The 11,451-nt window shown below is 40.8% G+C and overlaps 1 pseudogene; it reads right to left on the reverse strand.

Annotated features, from left to right (window-relative positions):
• Positions 1–10,413: 10,413 nt before the first annotated feature.
• On the reverse strand, positions 10,414–11,034 carry LOC102843148 (annotated as a pseudogene).
• Positions 11,035–11,451: the final 417 nt, after the last annotated feature.

Here is an 11,451-nt window from a genome sequence, read left to right on the forward strand (position 1 = left end):
CGTTGGTCCCAGGACATCCAGAAAGAGAGGAAAGCAGCCCCCTTTTCAAAGTTTGGGACCCTACAGGGCACAAACAGCTAAACACTCTAACACTCACTGAAAGGCTAGAGGTTCAAGGTTAGCCTGAAGCTCTTCAGAAGAAAAGATGGGCAATGAGCTATTAGAAAACCAGTTATTGATAACCTTGTGCAGTGGCAGTTCTGCTCTGACACACGTGGGGTCATCATGAGTCAGGGTGAGTCGATGACAACTGGTTTGGAGGGTGTGTATATGCATTTACACAACCTGCAGAGTTGTGGTGACATGGAGACTTCTGCTGCTGTGGCTGGAACACTGCTTGGCAGGAGCTGTCTGGAGCACTTCTGACCCACACCAGGCACTCCAGACATTACCCTTGGACATGAACTTGCAGGGGGTAAGGGACCTGAGGGCATGACACTTCCCGTCTCTAGCTATAATCACAGTTAATTGAATCTCTGCTGATGTGAAAAATGGATCTTGATTGAATTCAAAAGTTTTGTTTAATTATCAGTCATCTGAAAATGACTTCTCTCCTCAGACTAAGTAGTTAACCGTTTTCCTCCTTCTGAGAACCTTGATTTCTCCTGAGCTCTGAAACATACATTAGAGGATGAATCCACTTCAAGGGACACTCTTAGCTGGAGCAGCAAAGAGGCAAAATGTCAAGGAGTCAAGAAAGTGAAAAGACAGCACAGAGACAGCAGGAGAAAATATTTGCAAATCATTTATCTGCTAAACGTTTACAGAGAAGATTTACAACCCAACCATAAAAAGACATATAATTTAATCTAAAAATTGGCAAAAGGTATGACTAGACATTTCTCCAAAGAAGATACACAAATGGCTGCTCGGGATAAGAAAAGATACCTTATGTCATTAGTTATTACAGAAGTGCAACTCAAAACTCCAGTGAGATACCACTTCACAGTCCCTAGGACAGCTGTAATGAAAAAGTCATATAGAAACTTAAATTAGAATCTTCCTACATTTCTGCTGCAGTTCTGCAGTCTAGCAGTTCTTCAGACAGCCAACCAGATGCAGTTATCATAAACCAACCCCACTGCCATTGATTCCAACTTACAGAGACCTTCCATTGGTTTCTGAGGCTGCATCTCTCTATAGGAAGAGACTGCCCATCACTCTTCTGAAGTAACTGGAGGGTTTTAACTGCTGGGGACTTGGGGGTTAATTCATTGTGTAATGCCCTATGTCACCGGAACCTTTATGGTTATTATACTGTTTGTTGGTGTTGTTGTGTGCTGGTAAGTTGAAACCCACTCATAGCTGACCCTCCGGCAGGTTTTCAGAGGCAGTAAATCACATTGGAGGAGATTTTCCACTTTTCACTCTGGAACAGTTGGTGGATTCAAACTGACATACCTTTGGGCTGACAACAAAACTCCTCACCAATAAGCCATAGTTATAGTTGTTTGTTGTTGTTATGTGCCGTCAAGTCGCTTGTGACTCACAGCCCTAAACTCTGCTCTGTCCTGTGCCAATCACACTATCTCTGATACACCTATCCTGATTACCCCAGTCACTGAATCAATCCACCTCATAGAGGATCTTCCCCTCTTATGCCGTCCCTCTACCCTCCCAAGCATCATGTCCCTCTCCAAGGACCAGTCTCTCCTTACAACATGTCCAAAGTATGTTAGATGGGGCCTCAGAATCCTTGCCTCCAAGAGACACCCGGTTTACGCTTTCCAGGATGAATCTGTTTGTTTTCCTAGCAGTCCCTGGTACTCTCAATACTCTTCTCCAGCACCACAGCTCAAAGGGATCAATTATCCTTCTATCCTCCTTAGTCATTGTCCAACTCTCTGATGCATAACAAGTGATTGCAAAGACCATGGCTTGTATCAGACGCACCTTAGTCTCCAGAGAGACACCATTGCTCTTCAGTACTTTGGAGAGGTCCCTAAGAGCAGACTTTCCCATGGCAATACGCCTTTTAATTTCCTGGCTATTAGTGCCAAGAGTGTTGACTATAGAGACAAGCAAACTAAAGCTGTGAACAATCTCAGTCTCTTCACTCATCTCACAATCTCAATCCATCCTGATGCTGCCAATTGGTCCAGTGGTGAGAATCTTTGTCTTCTTGACATTGAGCCTCAACCCATATTGGAGGGTGCCATCCTTGACCCTCTGCAGCAAGCACTTCAGGTCCTCCTCAGTTTCAGCAAGCAGGGTTGTGTCATTTGCATATCGCAGATTGTTGAGAGATCTTCCACCGATCTTGACCCCACATTTCTCTTCATAGAGCCCAGCCTCCCAGATAATCTATTCTGTATACAGGTTGAAAAGGTATGGAGATAAGATGCATCCCTGGCGTACGCCGTTCCCAATTTTGAACCATGCAGTGTTCCCTTGCTCTGTTCTGATGACTGCCTCCTGGTCCAAGTATAGGTTTCACATTAGAACTATCAAGTGTTCTGGGATTCCCATTCTTCTCAGATTTAGCCACAGTTTGTTATGATCCACACAGTCAAATGCCTTTGCATAGTCAATGAAACACAGATATACATTCCTCTGGTATTCCTTGCTTTCAGCTAAGATCCATCTAACATCAGCTACAATATCCCTAGTACCACGACCCCTTCTAAACCCAGCCTGAACTTCTGGAAGTTCTCTGCTGATGTGCTGTTCCAGTCTTTTTTGGATAATCTTCAGTAGAATCGTGCTTGCATGTGAAATCAATGAGATTGTTCTATAGTTTCCACACTCTGTTGGGTCACCTTTCTTTGGGATGGGAGCAAATATAGATCTCTTCCAGTCAGTTAGCCAGGTGGTTTTTCTCCGGATTTGTTGGTGCAACTTGGTGAGCACATCCAGGGCAGCATCTGACACAGCCATTTAATTCTAATTATAAATGCAAGATAATAAAAAACATGCATCCACACCAATTCATAGCATTATTCATAATAGTAAAAAACATGAAAACAACCTAAATATTCATCGACTGATGAAAAAGGTAACCACAATGTGGCATATCTTTATAATGTTACTTAATCATACAAAGGAAGAAAGTACTGGTACATACATGCTATAATATAAAGGAACACTAAAAACATCATGCTACATTAAACCATTTAGCCACAAAATACCACATACTGTACGATTTCACTGATGTGAAATGTCTAGCAAGGGCAAATCCACAGACAGATTAGAGGACACCAAGGGCTTGTGATTGGGTGGAATGGAGAGTGACTGCTGATAGGCATGAAGTTTCTTTACAGGATGATAAGAATGTTCTAGAATGCATGGGGAAGTTTGTGTAATTTTGTGAGGATACTAAAAACCACTGACCTGTGAGCTTTGAAAGAATGAATTGTATGTGATATAATAATTATGTCTCAGTTCTTAAAGGTGTCAAAAGAGAGCGCACTAGCTTTCCACACTCCCAGTCTCAAATGGAATATTAGCTGCAAACTGGTATTGGTCCTTTAATTGAACTGTGACACAATCCAATGCTGTATTTATTTCTGTTTAGGTGTATATTTATATTTACTTATTTATTACCTTTTATGTTGTCATTGTTGTTGTTAGGTGCTGTTGAGTATGACTGATAGCGACCCTATGAACAAAAGATCTGAACCCAGTCTTGTCCTGTGCCATTCTCACACTTCCTGACACACAAGAGGCCATTGCAGCAATCACCGTGTCAATCCACCTGGTTGAAGGTCTTCCTCTCCCTTCCCATCCCTCCACCCTTCTCAGCATCATGTCCCTCTCCAAGGAATAACACCTAGCAACATGTCCAAAGTACATGAGGCGAAGCTTCATCATTCTTGCCTCCAAAGAGCACACTGGCCGCACCCTCTCCAAGACATATCTTTCATTCTCTTGACCATCCATGGCACGTTCAGTGCTCTTCTCCAACACCACAGCTCAAAGGTATCAGTTCTTTTTCTGTCATCCTTATTCATTGTTCAGGTCTCAGATGCATAGCTCCCGTTCTCAGAAAAGGTGGGTTACCGCCCCATAGAGGGGACACCATGTATCAGGTACATAGTCTTTATCTCAATCTTTTAAGCAAAATAAACTCCTCACCAAGGAGTGCTTTTAGGTAGGAAAAAATATTAGGAGGCTCAGGTCACATCACAACCACACAGTTTCAGCTCCACATTCTCAGACAGTCATACCACTTAAATCTTCTCCTTTGTACAATATTTTTGCTGTCAATTTTTACTTGGCTCCCAAAGTCTCCTTTTCCATGTCTCCTCATGCTTGGAGCCACAGCTGGGACTGAATCAAACTAATATTGGGTAGTCTCACCATTCTGCCAGTTCATTACTTCCCCCTCCCCCAAAGCTCTGTCTTCTACTCCCCCTAAAAACACTTTTCTTCCGATTGAGCCCACCTCTGGTAAGGAATCTGTGGTCTTCTACCACGAGAAAGGCTTATGTTGTTGCATACGACTGGACAAATGTAATGATTGGTGTGCAGTTGTTAGATTCAGTGTAATCCATATGTGAATGCACCCAGGCATTCCGCTCTCAATTCTTTGTAGTGGACCAAGAAACAGCATCTAGAAACCAAAGAATTGAGAAGTAAACTCAAATTTTCCACTTTCCTCTCTAGGAGAAACAAAATACGTCCCAGTTCATAAGATTCATAATATGCAGCAACATTGTGTAAAACATACAACTTCCCCCACTCCTCTAGTTTATACCATAAAACTCATCTGAAATATCTATTTGTTCTTCTTGAATCTCATATACTTTCTCTTTAAACTTCAAGTGTATAGAGATAGAATAATCATGGTTGTTAAGAAGAATGTTTAGCTTTAATTCATGCAAGACCCATAATTTTTGCTAATTTATTTAGATGCATATTTGACTACTCACCAAAATGTCAGCGATGCTCTGGTGGCCTAGTACCAAGAGGCTGCACTGCAGTCCTGAAAGCATGCCATTCCAGGCCACCGGCTGCTCCATGGCAGAAGGATAGGCAGGCAACCTTCTCTTATTATTAACTGCTTCTAAAAACCTATTGGAGGGTCAGCTATGGGTTGGTTCTGACTCTACCACACACAACATCAACAGAGGTACCTCAGAAGGTAGGCAAGGTTACCTGCTTCCAAAAGTCTACAGACTTGAAAAACCTGTGGAATATGTAGGGTCACTATGATAGAATCAATTGGACAGCACCTAACCACATGACAACAGTCCTCTTGGAAACACCATACTTGGAAAAGTAGAGACTCAGCAAAGGAAAGGAAAATCTTCCTTGAGATGGCCTGACACAGCGATTGTGATAATGGGAGGGGCAGAGTGGTGTTCTGTTTTACAGAGACTCACTTTGAACTGGAGTCAACTGGACAATAACTACCAACACCCACAAAAAGCTGAAATGAAAACTCATCCCCTAAAATGAATATATTGAGAATAACTTACCTATAACCACATGGTAAAACATTTCTTGCTCTTGCCTCCTTTGCTTATAACCATCATTTCAAATCCCAGGCTACCTGGGCCCAAAGGTATACTTTTAAAACTTTTTCTTATTCATATTTATCTTAACTTTATCAGAGACTATCACAAAACTAGTGTTTGAGGATTTAATTTTTTTATGTATATTAAGATATTGGAGCTGTGGTGCTGGAGAAGAGTGTTGAATATACCATGGACTGCTAGGAGAACAAACAGGTTCACCCTGGACAGGGTGAATCCAGGCTGCTCCTTGGAGGCAAGGATTCTGAGGCTTCATCTGACATACTTTGGACATGTTGTAAGGAGGGACCAGTCCTTAGAAAGGGACATCATGCTTGGGAAGGTGGAGGGACAGCGCAAGAGAGGAAGACCCTCGATGAGATGGGTTGATTTTGTCACTGGGGTAATGGGGATAGGAATGTCAGAGACAATAAGACTGGCAAGGGATAGATTAGGGTTTAGGGCTATTCTACATAGGGTCACTATGAATCGCAAGCCACTCAATGGCACATAACAACAACAACAACAACAATATTAAGAACATTTCTTAGTATTGATGTGTCAGAAGTGTTTTGTATCATAATTTAAACTATAGATATTCATGTATTGATAAAATATTAACAATCATCTTTGCAGAAAACAAAATGTATTCCTGTCTATGTTTATTATCCATTTTACTGAAAGAAAGAATGCAATGTACATAGTTCACATAATAAAATACAGAAAAATCTTTTTTGCAAATTACATATGACCAATTAATTAATACAGAATGCATTTACTGGTTTCTTCCAAACTCCTATCTCTACTCAATCTGTGGTTATGTTTGATGAATTAGATTAGTTCCAACATGAATGTTTGATGTTTGTGTTATGGTAACAAATAAGATGAAAGTAAAGCAATAAAGACATATGTCAAAACTTCATGCACTTATCAGTGACATAAAAAAAATTTATTACTGAATTATATGATATATTTCCAATACTGGAAGAAAATGTTCTCAATCTTGGATCTATTCATGATGTAACTGTTAAAGACATTTTTTTTTATTACTGATCAAATTATTTTATTTCCACAAATCCATAGCAAAAGAAAGAGGTTAAAGCAAAAAGCAATTAAAAGAGACTTAACAAATATATCAACTGATTGTTAAATATGGGACATGTTTTGTTTTCTCACCTAGCGCTTTTTTATTTTCTTTGTTTTAGATTTTAATGAAAGTTTATAAAGAACTTGGACTTCTATTCATTCATTGTTGCACATTTTCTTCCCTGCTTCTCCCCCTTTTGCTTTTTTCTTTGGAAAAATTTCTTTCTTTGTTATACAGTTGTCCCCCCACCCCACTTTCCTATGCAGCTTTTTTCCTGGACTCTTGTCATGTCAATAATACCTAATAATATACTCCTTTTATAGTTATTTTTATCATCTATTTCAATGTTGTGTACATTATTTATCCCCTCTTTTGCAGCATTTGTCTTTTTGTGACTGAGATATTTCATTCACCATAATGTCCTCCATGGTCACCCATTTTGTATAGTATTTCACGAGTCCTTTGTTTTTCAGCGCTGCATAATATTCCATGGTGTGAATATACCACAGCTTCTCTATCCATTTGTTTGTTGATGGACACTTGGGTTGTTTCCTACTCTTTGCTATTGTGAATAAAGCAGCAATAAATATGAATGTATATGTATCTGCTTGAGTGGTAGTTCTGGTTTCTTTAGGGTAGACATATGTTTTTAGTTATCTTCAATTATTAACATTTTCTCTGTCCCTTTTTAGATCTAGACAATAACACTACTCTAGATAATTACGCCACCTGTCCACACCTCCTCAAAAGCCTTGATTTTTCAGTGTGTGCCCATGTCTATAGTATAAATACTCCCACAGTAATTAGTTTCAAATCTCTGCATCACTGAGTACAGAGTAGAGAGGAGATGCTCAGGAGAAAACCAACACGCAACCCATCCACCATTCTGATAGTAACTTGTTGCTGTCAATGTGCCACTGAATCAAATATAACTCATGTTGTTATGTGCCATCAAGTCATCTGTGATTCATAGCGACCTTATGTACATTAGCTCTGAACCTGTCCTATCCTGCTACAATCTGTTTGTCTCCAACAGACCTGATCCCAATTCTCTAGTCACTGAGTCAATCTATCTCATCCAGGGTCTTCCTCTCCTACCCTGTCCCTCCACCCTTTCAAGTATGATGTCCCATTCCAAAGAGTGGTCCCTCCTGGCCATGTATCCAAAGGATATGAGATGAAGCTTTAAAATCCTTATCTCCAGGGAGCAGCTTGGTTTCACCCTCTCCAAGACAGACCTCTTTGCTCTCCCAGCAGCCCATGGTATTTTTAACACTCTTTTTCAGCACCACCACTCAAAGGCATTGATCCTTCTTCTATCATTCTTAGTTATTATTCAGTTCTCAGATGCATAGCAAGTAATTGCAAAGACCATGGCATGAATCAGGTGTCCCTTACTCTCCAGACTGACATTGATACTCTTCAGCACTCGAGAGAGGTCTCTGACAGCAGACTTTCCCAGTGCAATTCATCTTTTAATTTCCTGACTGCTGGTACCAAGAATGTTGATTATGGAATCAAGAAAGTGGAAATTATCAACAATTTCAATCTCATACAAATCATAGCAACCCATAAACAACAGATCTGAACCCTGGCCTGTTCTGTGCTGTCCTCAGCATCTCTGACACAGTCAAACACATTGCTGTCAGCACTGTATCAGTTCAGCTCTTGAAAGTCTTCCTCACTTTCGCTGACTCTCCACCTTTCCAAGTATTCTGTCCTTTCCCAAGAAATAGCTCCTCCTAACATAAGAGGATGCCCATCATATGTAAGGCAAAGTGTCTGCATTCTTGCCTCCAAGGAGCTTGTAACTGAGAGGTTAGTCACTTGAATCACCCAACGACATCTTGGATGACAGGACTTGTGATCTACCTGAAAGGTCACCACCTGGAAAACCCCATGAAGTAGTTCTCTTCCGCACACGTGAGCAGTCTTAATCAACTCCACAGTAGCTCATAACTATAAGAGCACCTCCATTCAGATATAATCCATGTCAGTTTCTTCAAAAGTGTTGATAATGATAAACACAATAAAAGAATTGTTGTTGCTATGTGCCGTCGAGTCAACCCCATTGTCTCTGACATACCTACCACCACTATTCCTGTCACTGAATCAATCTATCTCACCAAGGGTCTTTCTTTCTTTCGCTGTCCCTTCACATGCCCAAGCCTGATATCCCTCTCCAAGGACTGGTCACTCCTTGCAACATGCCCAAAGTATGTCAGATGAAACTTCAGAATTCTTGCCTTCAAGGAACAACCTTGTTTCACCCTCTCTGAGAAGAACCTGTTCATTTTCTTAGCAGTCCATGGTATATTGAATACTCTTTTCCAGCACCACAGCTCAAAGGCATCAATTCTACCTTTATCATCCCTAGTCATTGTCCAGCTTTCTGACACATAGCAAGCACTTGAGAAGATCATGGTCTGGATCAGTCTCCAGACTGACATCATTGCTCTTCAGGACTCTTGAGAGGTCCCTGACAACAGACTTTCCCAGTGCAATATGTCTTTTGATTTCCTAGCTGCTGGTACCAGGAGTGTTGATTGTGGAAACAAACAAACTGAAGCTGTTAACAATCTCAGTCTCTTCGCCATCCATCATGATGCTGCCAGTTGAACCAATGATAAAAATATTTTGTTTTCTTGATGTCGAGCTTCAATCCATGTTTAAGGCTGCAGTCCTTGACCTTCCTGAAGCAAGTGCTTCAGGTCCTCCTCAGTTTCAGCAAGCAAGGTTGTGTCATTTTCATAATGCAGGTTGTCGATGAATCTTCCTTCAATCCTGATGCCACATTAATCCTCATAGAGGCTAGCCTCCCAGATGATCTGTTCTGCATATAAATTATAAAAATATGGAGATAGGACACGTCCCTGGTGTACCTGATTTTGAGCCATGCAATATTTCCTTGCTCTGCTCTGATGACTGCCTCCTGGTCCAAGTATAGGTTTTGTGTAAGTACAACTGAGTGTTCTGGGATTCCCATTCTTCTCAGAGTCAGCCACAGTTTGTTCTGATCCACAGAGTCAAACGCCTTTACAAAGCCAATGAGACACAGATAGATATTCCTCTGGTATTCTCTGCTTTCATCTAAGATCCATCTAACATTAGCTATAATATCCTTAGTACCACAGCCTCTTCTAAACAAAGCCTGCACTTCTGGCAATTCTCCATTGATGTGCTGTTCCAGTATTCTGGATAATTTTTACAGAATTTTGCTTACATGTGATATTAATGATATTGTTTAATAATTGCCATACTCTGTCAGGTCACCTTTTTTTTTGGAATAGAAAAAAATATGGATCTCTTCCAGTCAGTTCACAACTGTCTACTAGGCCAGCATAGCTCTCTGTATGTTGTTGTTAATGTTGTTAAGTGTCATTGAATCATAGACAACTCATAACAACCCTATGAACGAAAGATCTGAGCACTGTTCATAGAGTTTCCAGAGCAAGCCATTTTGGAAGTGGGTGCCACTCCTGCATTCAAGCTTGTTTTAATCGGGAAGCTCCATCAAACACTGTCCACCATGGGTAACCATTATCAATCACATTTGGTACATCAGGGTCACAGAATTTAGCATCACAGCAAACACAAGTCACCTCTGTACAGCAATGCAGTGCTATTCCACTTAGAAGAATTATGTGAACGCACCATAGTTTTTCTAGCTCTTCATTTATTAATGGACATTTGATTGCTTCCATCTCTTTACTATTGTGAATAATGTAGTAATAAATATGAGTGTCCATACATATCTTTGAGTCATGGCTTTGGTTTCTTTTTTTTTTTTTTCCCTGACTTTACAAGTCATCAGGTCAACATTTTATTGATGTTCCAGGCTTAGGTACTCAGGATGGAACACGAACATTTTCACATAACCTCCCGTATGGCCCCCCTCAGCTTCTGGATCTTGGATTTTGCAGACATGTCAATATATGTCTCTCCAATACAGACAATCATTTCACCCATGATTGATGGGTCAGTCTTAACCTCCAAGTTCAACACTTGGCCTTGATTTAGGAAGCTTTTCAGGACTGTTTTTAATTCAGAGAGAGAGGCGCTGTCATAGAGAGGCGCAGTGGTAACTGTGCAAGGAACTCTTCCATGGTGGACAGTCATGATGGTGGGAAAGGCTGAGATGACTCCAGTGGTATGGTTCAAGCAACCATTCTAGGCAAGTAGATTGATCAGGATGGATGTGAGCAGAGTAAACCTCTCTTTTGCTGTGATGTCATTTAGGCTTCTCAACTTAATAGATTCAGAATAGCAAGAGCCACTTTGGGATCCTTCAGGAGTTGTGCTACTCTCAGTAACTCCTTTTCTACTTGATCCAGTTTAGTCTGTTTGGATGCAGCAGAATAAAGAGCAGTGGCATAGTGGCCTTCAACACTGTCTATCTGAACAGTTAGCCTCACAAGTTTGGAAAATGGCCTGACCACAGACGCACTACCGCATCTGGTGGGAAAGCCTGGTCATTCCTGGGCCAGCCATCTTCTCCTGGGTCACTGTAGAACAAACCTGAATCAGAAGAGGGAAAGGCTTTAGTTTCTTTAGGGTATATTCTCAGTACGGGGATTAATAGGTCGAGTGGTATTTCAATTTTCAACTTTTTAAATTTTTTTCAATCGTTATACTACTTTATTTACAAAATTCAAATACATTGTTTTCCAGAACAGATTCTTCCAGTTTCCCTCACCCCCTCACCTTTCAAATTGTACAACTCCATGATTAATTCTCCTCACCCCCTGCACATCCTCATCCCTCTGCTTCCACCCTCCTCCACCCCAGATCCTTATACTCATTCTACAATGATGGTTTTAACAATATTTGTCCTTGTGGGACTGAATTAGTTCACTCAGCATAATGCTGTCCAGTCCCTCCCAAGTTAGGTAATAATTTACAAAATCA

The sequence above is a fragment of the Elephantulus edwardii genome, unplaced genomic scaffold (assembly GCF_000299155.1).
Source record: "Elephantulus edwardii isolate Elephantulus edwardi_28Jun2011 unplaced genomic scaffold, EleEdw1.0 scaffold00093, whole genome shotgun sequence".
Lineage (NCBI taxonomy): Eukaryota > Metazoa > Chordata > Mammalia > Macroscelidea > Macroscelididae > Elephantulus > Elephantulus edwardii.